Source organism: Ruditapes philippinarum, unplaced genomic scaffold, assembly GCF_026571515.1.
Source record: "Ruditapes philippinarum isolate M1 unplaced genomic scaffold, ASM2657151v2 ctg1093_1_1_1_1, whole genome shotgun sequence".
NCBI classification, from domain to species: Eukaryota; Metazoa; Mollusca; class Bivalvia; order Venerida; family Veneridae; genus Ruditapes; species Ruditapes philippinarum.
Genome location: NW_026857225.1, coordinates 118,999 through 132,575, shown reverse-complemented (window position 1 = coordinate 132,575; position 13,577 = coordinate 118,999). Strand labels below are relative to the sequence as shown.

General features: G+C 33.7%; 1 long non-coding RNA gene across 1 annotated transcript; it reads left to right on the top strand.

Annotated features, from left to right (window-relative positions):
* Positions 1-3,570: 3,570 nt before the first annotated feature.
* Positions 3,571-4,314, top strand: LOC132749111 (uncharacterized). Its single transcript, XR_009628374.1, has 2 exons — positions 3,571-3,655; positions 3,976-4,314. It is a non-coding gene; the product is annotated as an uncharacterized LOC132749111 (long non-coding RNA).
* The last annotated feature ends 9,263 nt before the right edge of the window (positions 4,315-13,577 follow it).

Sequence of the window (13,577 nt, the reverse complement as noted above, 5' to 3'; positions counted from 1 at the left end):
TTACTACCATCTACACATTAAGGTTGTTAATCCCTGGAAGTTTAAGCAAAATCTGACATCCGGTTTAAGAGGAGTTGCGTTCACAAAATTTCTACATAGTATCTAGTGAAAAAATCAACAAAGGGCCATAATTCTGTTAAATTTGGTTGCAGCGAAAATTCCTTCCTTTACTACCATCTACACATTAAGGTTGTTCATCCCTGTAAGTTTAAGCAAAATCTGCCATACGGTTTAAGAGGAGTTGCGTTCACAAGATTTCGGGACGTACGGACGGACTGACGGACGGACTGACGGACAGACGGACGGACGGACAAGTGCAACGCTATATGCACCCACATTGTGGGGGCATAAAAACATTTGTTTACATAAATTCCAAGATCAAGGGGAATAATTCTAGAAATAGTCACACTAGAGTTATGAACCTTGTCACACAACATGTGTGTAATGATAAGAAATATATATTTGAAGTTTGAAGTAGATACCTTAAAAAGTAAAGAAGTTATAATATTTCTTAAAGAAAATCCTAAGTTCAAAGAGAGATAAATCTGTAAATATTGCTTCAAGAGTTATGAACATTGTCACATAAAATGTAATTGATGATAAGGAATAAGTATTTGAAGTTTGAGGTAGATACCTTTAAATTTAAAAACAGTTAAAGTAAAAAATAATATTTTTAAGGAAAATTCTTAGTTCAAGGGGAGATAAATCTGAAAATATTGGTGCTAGAGTAATGAACCTTGTCACATAAGATGGGGATGATGATAAGGTACATATATTTCAAGTATGAGGTTGATCCCTTAACAAATAAAGAAGTAACAGTAAAAAATAGTATTTTTTGAGAAAAATTCCAAGTTCAAGGGGAGATAAATCTGAAAATATTTGTGCTAGAGTTATGAACCTTGTCACATAAGATGGGGATGATGATAAGGTACATATATTTGAAGAATGAGGTTGATCCTTTCACAAATAAAGAAGTAACAGTAAAAAATAGTATTTTTTGAGGAAAATTCTAAGTTCAAGGGGAGATAGATCTGAAAATATTGGTGCTAGAGTTATGCACCTTGTCACATAAGATGTGGTTGATGATAAGGAACATATATTTGAAGTTTGAAGTTGAGAACTTAAGAAATGACAAAGTTATAGTGAAAAATATTTTACTGCACCAAAACTTTAATCTGAAATCTGGACGCGGACGCCGACGCCGGGGCGAGTAGGACAGCTTTCCATATACTTCGTATAGTCGAGCTAAAAATCTATCATGTTAAGCTTTGACCTCTAAGTGTGACCTTGACCTTGGAGGTAGGTGTGCAGGTGTTGTGCTTGACATATCGTCTCATTTTTGTAACTATTTGTGCCAAGTATTTTCAAAATCCCATGAACTATGAAGAAATTGTAGATTGGACACAAAATATACCCTAAAACAGACTATGTTAATTCTTGACCTCTAAGTGTGACCTTGTACTTGGAGGTAGGGATGCAGTTGTTGCTCATGACACATCGTCTTATTATACTGACTATTTGTGGCACATATTTACAAAATCCTTTGATCTATGAAAAAGTTATAGACCAGACACAAAATATACCCTATAACAGACTATGTTAATCTTTGACCTCAAAGTGGGACCGTGACCTTGGAGGTAGGTGACCTGTTGTTGCGCATAACGCATGGTTTCATTATTGTGAACAATTGTGGCAAGTATTTACAAAATCCCTTCATTATTGTTGCGGTCACACTTACCCCGGCAGCACTACGGTAGTTCCCAACTAACGACCCAGGATGCGCTCCGGATCATCCAGGCAGAGCCCAGGTGAAGCTACGGTTCATGCCCTTGCTCCCCGGTCATTCCCGGATGACGCCGGAAGAGCCCAGGTTGACCCAGGCAGAGCCACGGTCGATCCAGGCAGAGCCCAGGACGATCCAGGCAGAGCCCCGGTAGAACCCCGGTGGATTGAAAACGCCCGAAAATGATAACATTGATACATAATTTTAATTTAATATAATATCTATTGTTTTAAAATAGTAATTCATGATGATTTTCTGAAAAATCCTTATGCCATACTGGATAGAAGGGAAATGGGAAGGGTTTTAATACAAACAAGTGCATTCATCGCAAATTGTCGTAATTCTTTTGAAATGATCCGGGCTTTGCCGGGGCTCTACTGGGATCAACCGTAGTTCTACCTTTATCCTCCCGGGCTCTGCCTGTAGTTACCGGGGCTCTGCCTGCATCTACCGGGGCTCTTCCGTAGCTCTACCGGCTATATCATACCCCGGATCATCCACGGTTTGTGCCGGCAGAGCTACGGTGCTTCCCCGGTATAACCCCGGTCGTTCCGGGCAGAGCTAAGGATGAAGCCGGCATACTATACCTTCCCGGATCATCCCGGACCACCCCCGTGATATTAAATATTTTATTCCATCCGGGGTCGAATGCCGGATGTTCCCGGATCATCCTGGACGTTGCTGGCAGAATTACGGATGTACTCCGGTTGTTCCTGGTCGTACCCAGGTCGTTCCCGGATCACCGGGGCTCTGCCGGGATGTAAGTGAGACTGTAGCTTAAGATATCTGGGTCAGCAAGGAGAGCAAATTACAGAGGATGTGCAGTTTTGTTTTAGATTTTAAAGTGTTTAAGTATTGGTATGATAACAATATTAGAATCACCTGGGACAAGAAGATATACAACAGAATCAGGTATTTATAAACCTTAAGTTACATTAATGCAGAAACAGGTTATATATCAAACTATCAACATTTGTAACAAGAGATCAAGGTTGTTTTTATATTTTCAACTTCATGCATTTGTTTTTCTGATCATTGTTTTTAATCTATACATGACTGTATAATCTGTAAAGTATAAATTATCCAATGATTTCTTTATAATGATTGTGTATATATTGTTTAAATGGCATGTTAGTAGATCTTTTTCATTTCCTGCAAATTAAACAAATTAAATCAATTTGATTAAATCGGACTAAATGGTACAATCAGTAGTTTTGTACAGCTGAACAGGGTCATCATAATCATTTGTTATTTTACATGTATGGAGACGGCCCACTGAATTTTCGTAATATAAATCCTATAATAAGTCCATCACATTTAAGGCTAAATTCTGGACAAAGCATATCCGGTACCGGAACTTCATGACCATTTCTTTAAACACCAACGCAGTCCAAGTAAATTTAGCACAAAGAAATAATACATTAGCCCTTGGAGTTTTTCTGCAGCTTTTAATTTCTGTAATCACTATAGAATATTCCAAATAGTAACTGGTGTGTATTCTTGTGCATAGTGCCTCCTGAAACCTTCCACCCAGAAATGAAATCCTGCAAAAATACATCAAAAACAACCTTTAAAGTACTCAGAAATGAAACTTCATGTACATAATTTAAATTACTAAAGATATACTTAAAATATAACCAGTATTAATTGTGATAACTTGAAATAGGCCATTTCAAAATTTAAAAGAACTACTTTCTAGACTACAATGGGCTGGGTCTAATTCCGTACCGGGGTGACACCGTATGTGTTGTGTTTTCAATGGTTCAGTAACATTTTACATTATACATACATAATTTGCAGGCTGGGACATAAGTGCTGACTGAGAATTACTGGCAGTGTTTAATAATGAAGTGCAGTATTAATCCTGAAAAGGTACATTTTTAAATCTCAATACTTTTCTATTCCACATCTTTTCTTGAAAAAATACATACTGGGTAATAAATATTGTCACAAATTTACTTAATTCTTATACAGAGAAAGTCTTAAACACTTGTGCACATTGAAATAAGATATACTGCATTGCTTTAGTATTTTTTGAATATGCATAAGCATAGTTAATATTTAATAGTTAATACTGTTGATACATTAGATTTAATGTTATTAAAAGATATGAAATATAACTGCATATATGCAATAAAACATAATTCATTACCGCATCTGTGTTTAATTAATTATGAATTTTATCTTTAAAGGTGAGCACAACCACAAGAAGTTCTAGGAAACACAGGCAGAGGACTAAAAATGGACATCGATAAAAGAAATAGTAATTTAAATAATCAGAAACATTTGAAACAAATTTAAGATTGAAACAGTTTCTCACTGACAGACTAAGAGCAAAATAATTGCTAAAAACAAAGTGTTGGATTCTAAGAAAACCAGAACCTACCAAAACCTGCAGCTAGAAAAAAACTGTTTGTGTTATAGTGAATGTAGGGTGTTCTATTCTGTATTTGGACTAAAGGATATGTATTAAATTTTGTGAAAGAAATATGTGATCATGTTAAACTCATGAAAATTCCACCCCAGAATTTTACATTTTAAGAACATTCAGGGATGCTGGAATTAGGCTGGATTTTTTTCCATGTTATTCCATCAAGGCTGGACTATTTACCATGGTGAAAAGTCCAGCCTCTATGGTTGGCAGACACATGGAATACCCTGGAAAAAAAGCCATACTTTTGTTCCTATACTCCATGTACATGGAAAAGCATGGAATAAAGTCCATGCTTTTCCATGGAGAACATGGAAAATATTCCATGCAGCATGGAAAATGTTCCATGTTTTTTCCCTGTCTTTCCAGCCCATTTTTTCCCAGCTACAGCCTGGAAAAGGCTGGAAAATTTTGTTCCAATACTCCAGCCTCTTATTTTCCATGGAAATCCCTGGAAAAGCATGGACTTTTTACACCCGGGAAATCATACTAAAGAAATGTTCAAAATTTTGTTTTGCTATGTGGATTTTTATTTTTTTTTTTATCAAAATATTCAGACGTCATCAACTTTAACTTTTTGGCATGGTTATTCATGACGCCATAAGAATTTTTCCTTTGAAATATCTTTAAATATATGGATTGGGAATTCTATATCAATCCAAAAATTCAAACAGTGTGATATAACTTGTATCTAACTGTTATTTTTTAATATTTCATAAACAAAACAATAAAAACTTATAACTAAACGGCATTTATTTAAAACATGAATATATATCATAGGCCTATATGTAGACGCATAGGACAAATCAACCGAGGACTTGGGTCCAGAATCATGGACAGTCGCATTGACAAACACAGGACTAGCTGTTTTTATGGATAAAACGAAACTCAAAAAACCTGTCAGTTCACGTATATGATGCACTTAAATGTATATGGGACAAACTTAATTCAAAATCAATACTCAAAACTAAGTGGTATTCAGTATTATTTTTTTGAAATCACCTCAAGGTAGCCCCCTCCTAATCTCACAGATTCTCAACTTTCCTGAGTTCACTCGATGCTTACTTTATAACCTGAATACCACTTAACTGAAAGGTTGAGGGCTGTCTTGACCGTTAGGCAATTATATGGGATTTACTCAATGAGTGTGAGTGTAAGCATTGATTCTGAATACAGGCCTAAGTTCTAACTGAATGGGTTTTTTAAAAGAAGATATTTTAAGTTTTTTCTTTCAGTTTCCTTGGAAACCAGAGTTTTGCATGAAATTAAATTCTTTAAACAATTCTTAAAACTAACCACCAAAGGATTATTCCTATGAAGTTTGGATGAAATTGGATTAGCAGATTTTGGGGAGATGTCATTTATAGTAAAAGTTTGGACGAAAAGCTATCACAATAGCTCCCCATGTCACTTTGTGACAGGTGAGGTAAAAACAAGAGCCACACTGGGGCAATGTTCAACTTTTTAACTTTTTCTAAAAGCAAACAAATGAACGTTTTAAACAGATAAAAAAAACAAGAAATGTGTCCATAGGACACGGATGCCCCCACACCCCACTGTTCTGTCAATCTTATGACTCTAGGTCAAATATTTTTTGGACTAGTACATGTGCCACAAGTTGAAAACTAAAAATCAACAAAAAGCTATAATTCTGTTAAATTTGGTCGCAGCAAAAATTCCTTCCTTTACTACCATCTACACATTAAGGTTGTTAATCCCTGGAAGTTTAAGCAAAATCTGCCATCCAGTTTAAGAGGAGTTGCGTTCACAAAATTTCTACATAGTATATAGTGAAAAAATCAACAAAGGGCCTAATTCTGTTAAATTTGGTCGCAGCGAAAATTCCTTCCTTTACTACCATCTACACATTAAGGTTGTTAATCCCTGGAAGTTTAAGCAAAATCTGCCATCCAGTTTAAGAGGAGTTGCGTTCACAAAATTTCTACATAGTATATAGTGAAAAAATCAACAAAGGGCCATAATTCTGTTAAATTTGGTCGCAGCGAAAATTCCTTCCTTTACTACCATCTACACATTAAGGTTGTTCATCCCTGTAAGTTTAAGCAAAATCTGCCATCCGGTTTGTGTTATTCACAAGATTTTGGGATGTACGGACAGACGGACGGACATTCCAACATTTTGGGTTTAGGGGCTATTTTCTTTGTTATTTTCTTTGTTTTCTTAAGAGCTACTAGCCCATTAACCCTTTGATCACGGAATGAACCTATTGTTCTCTTTTGTTCTCTTTACTGTTATATAGCCCCTAAACCCAAAATGTTTTCTCGGACAGACGGACATTCTTACCAGAGCTACATTATGGGGTTTTCTTTTGTTATTTCTTTTGTTCTTTTTAACCCCACAAGAGAAACGGAATGAATGACATCAAAGACATCTATTGTTATGAGAACAATAGACCAAACCCCATAATGTAGCTCTGGTTTGTACGGACGGACAGACGGACGGACGTTCTAACAGGAGAGCAATTATGTGGCTACTCTATTGTTCTCTCTATTGTTCTTTTTAGCCACACAAAAGAAAATAGCCACATAAAAGCATTACGGAATGAATGACATCAAAGAGAAAGAACAGTTACCTATTGTCCCTCTAGCCACATAATAACTCTCCTGTTAGTGCGGACAGACGGACGGACGGACAAGTGCAACGCTATATGCTCCCACATTGTGGGGGCATAAAGAAAAAAATTACCTTGAATCTTGCAAGTTTTACCCCTAATTGTGTGTTATTCTTTTTGGGAAATTGGGTGGTTGCTAATAAGGTAAGTTTGAATATAGAAATCAACTCTAGTTTCAAATAAAAAATGTACTAAAAAGTCTTCATCAGGTAATATTGTTGCTATTAAGATAAGGCATAAAATAAAATATTGTCTCTCCTCCTGATATCTTTCCACATAAATCACAGCTACCCCAACAAACTTGTCAAACAAAAGATTTTTTTTTACAAAACACAATGGCAGAGTGACAGTGTCTGTCAATGAAAATCACATGTTTATAGTCTCATGTTTTTAAAGTGTAAATATACAAACTGGGATATACATGTATGTGGAATAAAACTTTAATTCTAACTTTAAACAGATGCTAACCATTCACAATTTGTTTTGAAATCCGTATAATTTAAGATATAAAAAGAATTAAAAAATTATTTTGGATTAAATTGGCATAGGTTGCTGGAGGGAAAACGAAGATAATTTTAAAGCTGGCTTTAGTGCTAAAGATACACTGTCAAAAGATAACAAATAACAAGGCATGTAAAAATTTGTAAAACACTGCATTATCATCTCAAAATAATTTTTTTTCCATGGATCTGATTTGTTAAAATAGGTTTTAGATAGCTTTGGTGTGACAGTCAAAACATTCGCTTTGACCAGTTTAAGAAATCTTTTGAGACTAGAGGTTCAGCTTGGTCAGGAATGGTAGAGTAAAATCAAAAATTCACACAAATGTACAGGGCCGTCGTCGACGGTCCGGCCAAGGCCTGACCAATATTTTGGCCAAAAATGTCTGGACTTTAGCGGGGAAAATCAACTGTCCCCTTATGCAATGCGCTGTAAAATGACAAAAAAAGACGCTATAATACAACTGGATACTGTTAATTGACGGTAGTGAAGTTTTCTTAAATGGCATTAATTGATATTGACGTAGCTTCGGACAGTTTACCGTTTATATATAATTATGTATAACATCACAATTCTTTAAATTTTACTGCTGTTCACATATAAGTATTAAATATAAAATGTTTAAAATATAAAGATATCGTGACATGTGACACAGTTCCACCAAATCAACCAAAATAATTTTCATTTCCAAAACGGAAAATTCACATAAAATGATACTCATCAATTAATTATTAAAGAACACAATCTGCAAACTTAACTGTTCTTGTATGTAATATTTCTTGTACAGTGGAACCTGTCTAATCCGAACTCGTCCGGACTAGAAGAAAAGTTCGGATTAGAAAGGTTTCCGGATTAGAAAGGTTTCCGAATTAGAAGGTTTTTTACATGTTTTTTCATGTTACATGTATTTGTAAAATAGTTTAAGGAAAGAAAACGGGAATGCATTTGAAATTGCAATTTAGATATTTTATTTTTGCAGTCTCTTATCGTTCATTTTATTACATGTGAATACAAAAATAAAGAAATAAAAATAAATAAATAAGCAAAAATATTATGTCCTTAAGTTTAAGTTAACCTACGATGTTAAACAGGAGGCCGAGACATGATTAAATATTCGTACCAGCATTTGTCAATTGTTGTTTACTCTTATCCGATTTAGCGACTATCCGACTTAACTGACAATTTCCATTAATTTTCATTGCTTAATCACGTATCATTGAATGCATTACAAAGGATTAAATAAAAGATATTTCAATTGCATTATATCAAAATATTTATTGAAAGTGACGAAAAACAATCAATTAAGCAATTATAGAAGACATGAAGGCAAGCTAAGTGTAATTTTCACACCTTCGCAGATCATACGTTTCACCCATTAATCAAGCGAAATAACACATCAGTTTGGTGTATGTTTACACCTGCAAGATGTGTGATTATTTGTTATTTTGAATGAAGGTGTAACATAAAATAGGTTCGGATCCGAGAGGTAAATTTTAGAGTAAAACAAGAACAAAAATTGAAAAAATCGTCCGGAATTCGGAGTAGACAGGTTCCGGATCCGAAAGGTTTCTTACTATTGAAAATAGAACGAATAAAATCGGGACTGGACACTTCGTTCGGATAAGAAAGGATTCCGGATTAGAAGGGTTCGGATTAGCAAGGCTCCACTGTATATGTTTAATAATGAACAATTATCAGATAAAAATGAAGAATTATAACAACATAAATTAATGTTTATTTTTCATTTGCCAAATAATATATTTTATGTGCAACTGTTTGTCTGTTATACAATTGGTAGTCAACCTTTTACTCCTTAAACTTACGATTTATTTATTTTATTTATACATTTTAGGAACATAGCACAAGATACAAATATAAAATCATACAGTTAAGAGATAACATAAATAAATCATATATATAAAATGAGATCATAAAACAGCATAAAAGAGCACACTTTTGTCATAAAAAATAAAATAAGAGGTACTATGCACCTATGGATAGCCCATTAAGCTAAATGCTTATTTCCAATGGGGTCCATAGAAATAAAAAAACAAAAAAAACTAACATAATTTTAACCCTTTTCCCCCCTAAAAAACAAACAAGATAAAAAAATAAACACTAACTTTGGTCAAAATTTTGGTTGAAAAAGGAAATATATTTATAAAAGTATGCCCTTTTTAAAATAAGCCTAGTATTACTATCACAGAAATATTTGATCACAGTGCCTAACACATTAGTTGTACACATATATATCTTCTGAAAGACTTTTATAGCTTTCTAGTAGGTACTTTTTAACAGATTTTTTGTATTGCACGAAATTATAAATGGATTTTATATATTCTGGCAGATCATTCCAGTCTTTAATTCCATTATAATAAAAGGTCTGTTTCATCACAGAATTACACTGGGGGACAATAAAATTAAAATTGCTTGATCTAGTATTGTAAAATCTTGCATCAGCACAACATCTAAAGTCGGCTCTAAGGTATGATGGACTCTTTTTGTAAAAAATCTTATACATATGATTTAGTCTTAACTGTTTGACTCTGTTTTCTACATTTAACCAATTTAATTTTTCAAACTCATACACTGTTACAGAAGTTCTGGGCGGTAAGTTTTGGACAAATCTTAATACCTTATTCTGAGTAATTTGTAACTTTCTTTTCAAATGTTTTGATAAACCTTCATACCAAGAGGAACAAGAGTAGTCAAAATGACACTGAATCAGGGCTGAACATAAAAGCTGTTTTGTTTTAGTATCTAAAAGTCTGCTCTGCCTGTATAAAAACTTGAGCTTGGCATTCACTTTAGAAATAACGTTATTAACAATAGTTTCCCCAGATAAATCACTATTGATATAAAGACCAAGATACTTGACTAAACTAGTACCCTTTATGCTATGACCATTACATGTAACAGTAAATTGTTCTTGCTTTCGTAATTTTCTTTTGGGGCCAAACAGCATACATTCTGTCTTACCAAGGTGGAGTGACAGCTTATTGTCCATGAGCCATTCTGAACAGCTTTCTAGGGCTGCACCAAGTTTTTCTGAGATAAAATCTGGATCTTTATGTGAGAATAAAATAGTGCTATCATCTGCATATAGTATTAACTTACAATCATTATCAGTACTTAAAATCATATCATTTACATAGCACAGAAAAAGCAAGTTCAACGGCCCTAGAATACTACCTTGTGGGATGCCACAGGTTACATTTTTTGATTTAGAGTAAGTCTTTCCTATATTAACAATTTGTGAACGTTCTGAAAGATATGATCTGAACCAGGAAATAGACTGAACACCCATTAATTCTAACTTTCCACTAAGAATATCATGATCTACAGTGTCAAACGCCTTTTGCAAGTCAAGCATCACCATACCTGTGTATAGCCCTTTACTAGTATTAATTCTTATAACATCTTGTAAGTGAATAAGACAACTATCTGTAGAATAACACCTTCTAAAACCAGACTGGTGTTCATACAGTAAATTATTGGAAACCAAAAATGTTTCAAGTTGAACATAAGCAGCTTTCTCTAAAATTTTTGAAACTACACTTAAAATACTGACAGGCCTATAATTACCAACTTCTAGAACACTATTCTTCTTGTAAAGTGGTTTTACTCTAGCCAACTTCATTTCATCTGGTACTTTACCTTCAGAAAAAGATAGATTAACAATGTAAGTAATTGGTATTTTCAGAACACTAAACCATCCTTCAAAAATCGGGCAGGAATACCATCTAATCCTGTGCTTTTACTAACATTTAAGTTGCATAGTTCCTTAAAAACAAAATTTTCAGATACATGTTGTAGATTTAAAATATTACTATCAGGATTTCTTTTACTATAAAAATTGAAAAGCTTTTCAGACCTTAAATCATACAATTTTTTACTTGAAGGTAATTTCTCAACAAGTTTGGACGCAACACTTGTAAAAAAATCGTTAAAATAATTTGAAACAGTATCAGCGTCATGGCAGTTTTCCCCATTAATTGATAATACAATATTTGAAGATTTCTTCTTGTCATTTTTATATCCCAAAGTCTTTAAGTTTTGCCAGAGTTTGCTAGGATTCAATTTGTTTTCCTCTATTTTGTTAGTAAAAAATTCTGACTTAGCAGTCTTTATATCTCTTTGAATCTGATTCCTTAACTTACAAAAAATCTTATAATCCTCTCTTTCACCACGATGCACAAATATTTGTAAACAATCAGTGACATATGCCAAAATAATATTAACTAGCGACAGACAGTAAACTGTGCCAAATACAGTGAAAACGCTCCTGAGAGGATTCTAGTATAAACAATTTTTCGGGGAGCATGTCCCTGTACCCTCCTGGAACCACCAAATTGGCCGCACGAATCACAAAATCGTGATGACGGGCCTGTATAATATGTACAAAACTACATTCTGCTTTGAAAATTATTTGAATATCCTGTCTGTTAATTTAAATAAAATTTTATTTAAATTTAGAACAATGACTCATTATCTGCCATCAGAAAATGGTCAGCATCTTGGTCAGCATCTTGGTTTACAGTGACACCTAAGAATGTGTACTTTTTGTGATAAGAATATGATTGGTGATGAACTTTACTATCTTTTGGAGGGTTCACTTTAATGATAGAAGAAATCACGACTTAATTGACAATTAATTTATTAATCTATTTAACAGTTTGTAATATTTGAAAGTTTACCCTTTGATTTTGATTCAGCAGTTTGTAATATTTATTTTTGTATTGAAATAAAATATAACATACCATCCTGTGTAAAATAATGAAAATAACTATAATAATGTATCAAACTTTAGTAAATACTCTGTTTTGTTCTTTTCTTGCAAGATCAAAATCTAAAGAATTGTATGGTTTTATAACAAATAATTTGAAAGTGTGGGTCTATGTCCACTCTATAAAATTTTGAGGCGTAGTGTTTTGTTGTGGTGTTTTGACGTATTGGGTTTTGTCCTATAATATACATGTCAAAATAACCTACCTGTGCACGGCACGGTCCACTACAACAACAACCAGATGCACGAATTCCAGATACCTATGACATCCTCGGACTGTCCCTAAAAACTGTAGATAAAGAGGTTATAAATAAATTGTCAAGATATTAAAGATATAGAATGATATTTAGATTTTTATTTGGATTTTTAAGTCAATAATTACTCATTTTACCGCCATTTTGTAATATTTTTTTTAATAATTCTAAGCCAAACGTCTACGAAATCATTACAAATAAACTATAAATGACTTGCTACCAACAGTAGATCAAAAACATACCTTATTAAAAATATTTAATCCATAAACAATTAGATGAACAAACAGAAATAAAGAAATAAATAGATCCTCATCAACACAGTTCTAAAGCCCTCCAAATCTTAAAACGAGCGCAACCAGGCGGAACGATGCCTCAACCAATGAAAAGCAGGAATTAAGAAAGTGTCAATTGAGAATGATGCAGATTCATTCAGTACCAATGAGAAGGAAATTATTTTCCCTTAAGATAGGTCAGTCACCGTAAAGCTACTTAGTAAAGCGTGACATGAGTGCACGATATTTTCGTGCAGTATATCGGGTGGCAGTGTGGTCAATTTTTTATAGTCGAACTGAGCTGACCAGAATATATATTTTAAAAGATTAAAAGTTATATTGGTGACTGACCAAAAGCTGATCTTGGTCAATGGTTAGGATAATAAAATGTAAAAAGACTGCCCCATGCTTTTAATGAATTGAACGTTACAGGTACATTCCGATTGTTATTTACATAAATTTCAATGGGTCACGTGAGTGCCAAGTAAATAATAAAATTGAATGGAATTATGACACAAAATATAAACTTTTTCTGGAAATTCACCGTACTCACTATACACCTTTGGATGGACATAATTTCATTTTTTTTAAAAAGAAAGTTAATTCTTAAAAATAAATTATTTTAACTCAAAGTTTTTTCCAAGTATTATTCTGTGATGAAAATGGTGAAATATTGTAATCGGTTACCTAAATTACCATTTCATATTAAAAGTTAAACTGAGTTGTGTTTCTCGTGCGCATGACTTAATTACCTCGTGGTCAAGACTTAGTAACTGGTGACGACAATCTCGTGCACACGAGATAAACAAATACGCACAAGTGCCACCGTAGACAAAGGAGGGCTTGAGTACTATGTACGATAGGCCGATTTTGCAATGCCAGTTCTTCAAATCTTTCATGGCGGCATTACTAGCATAT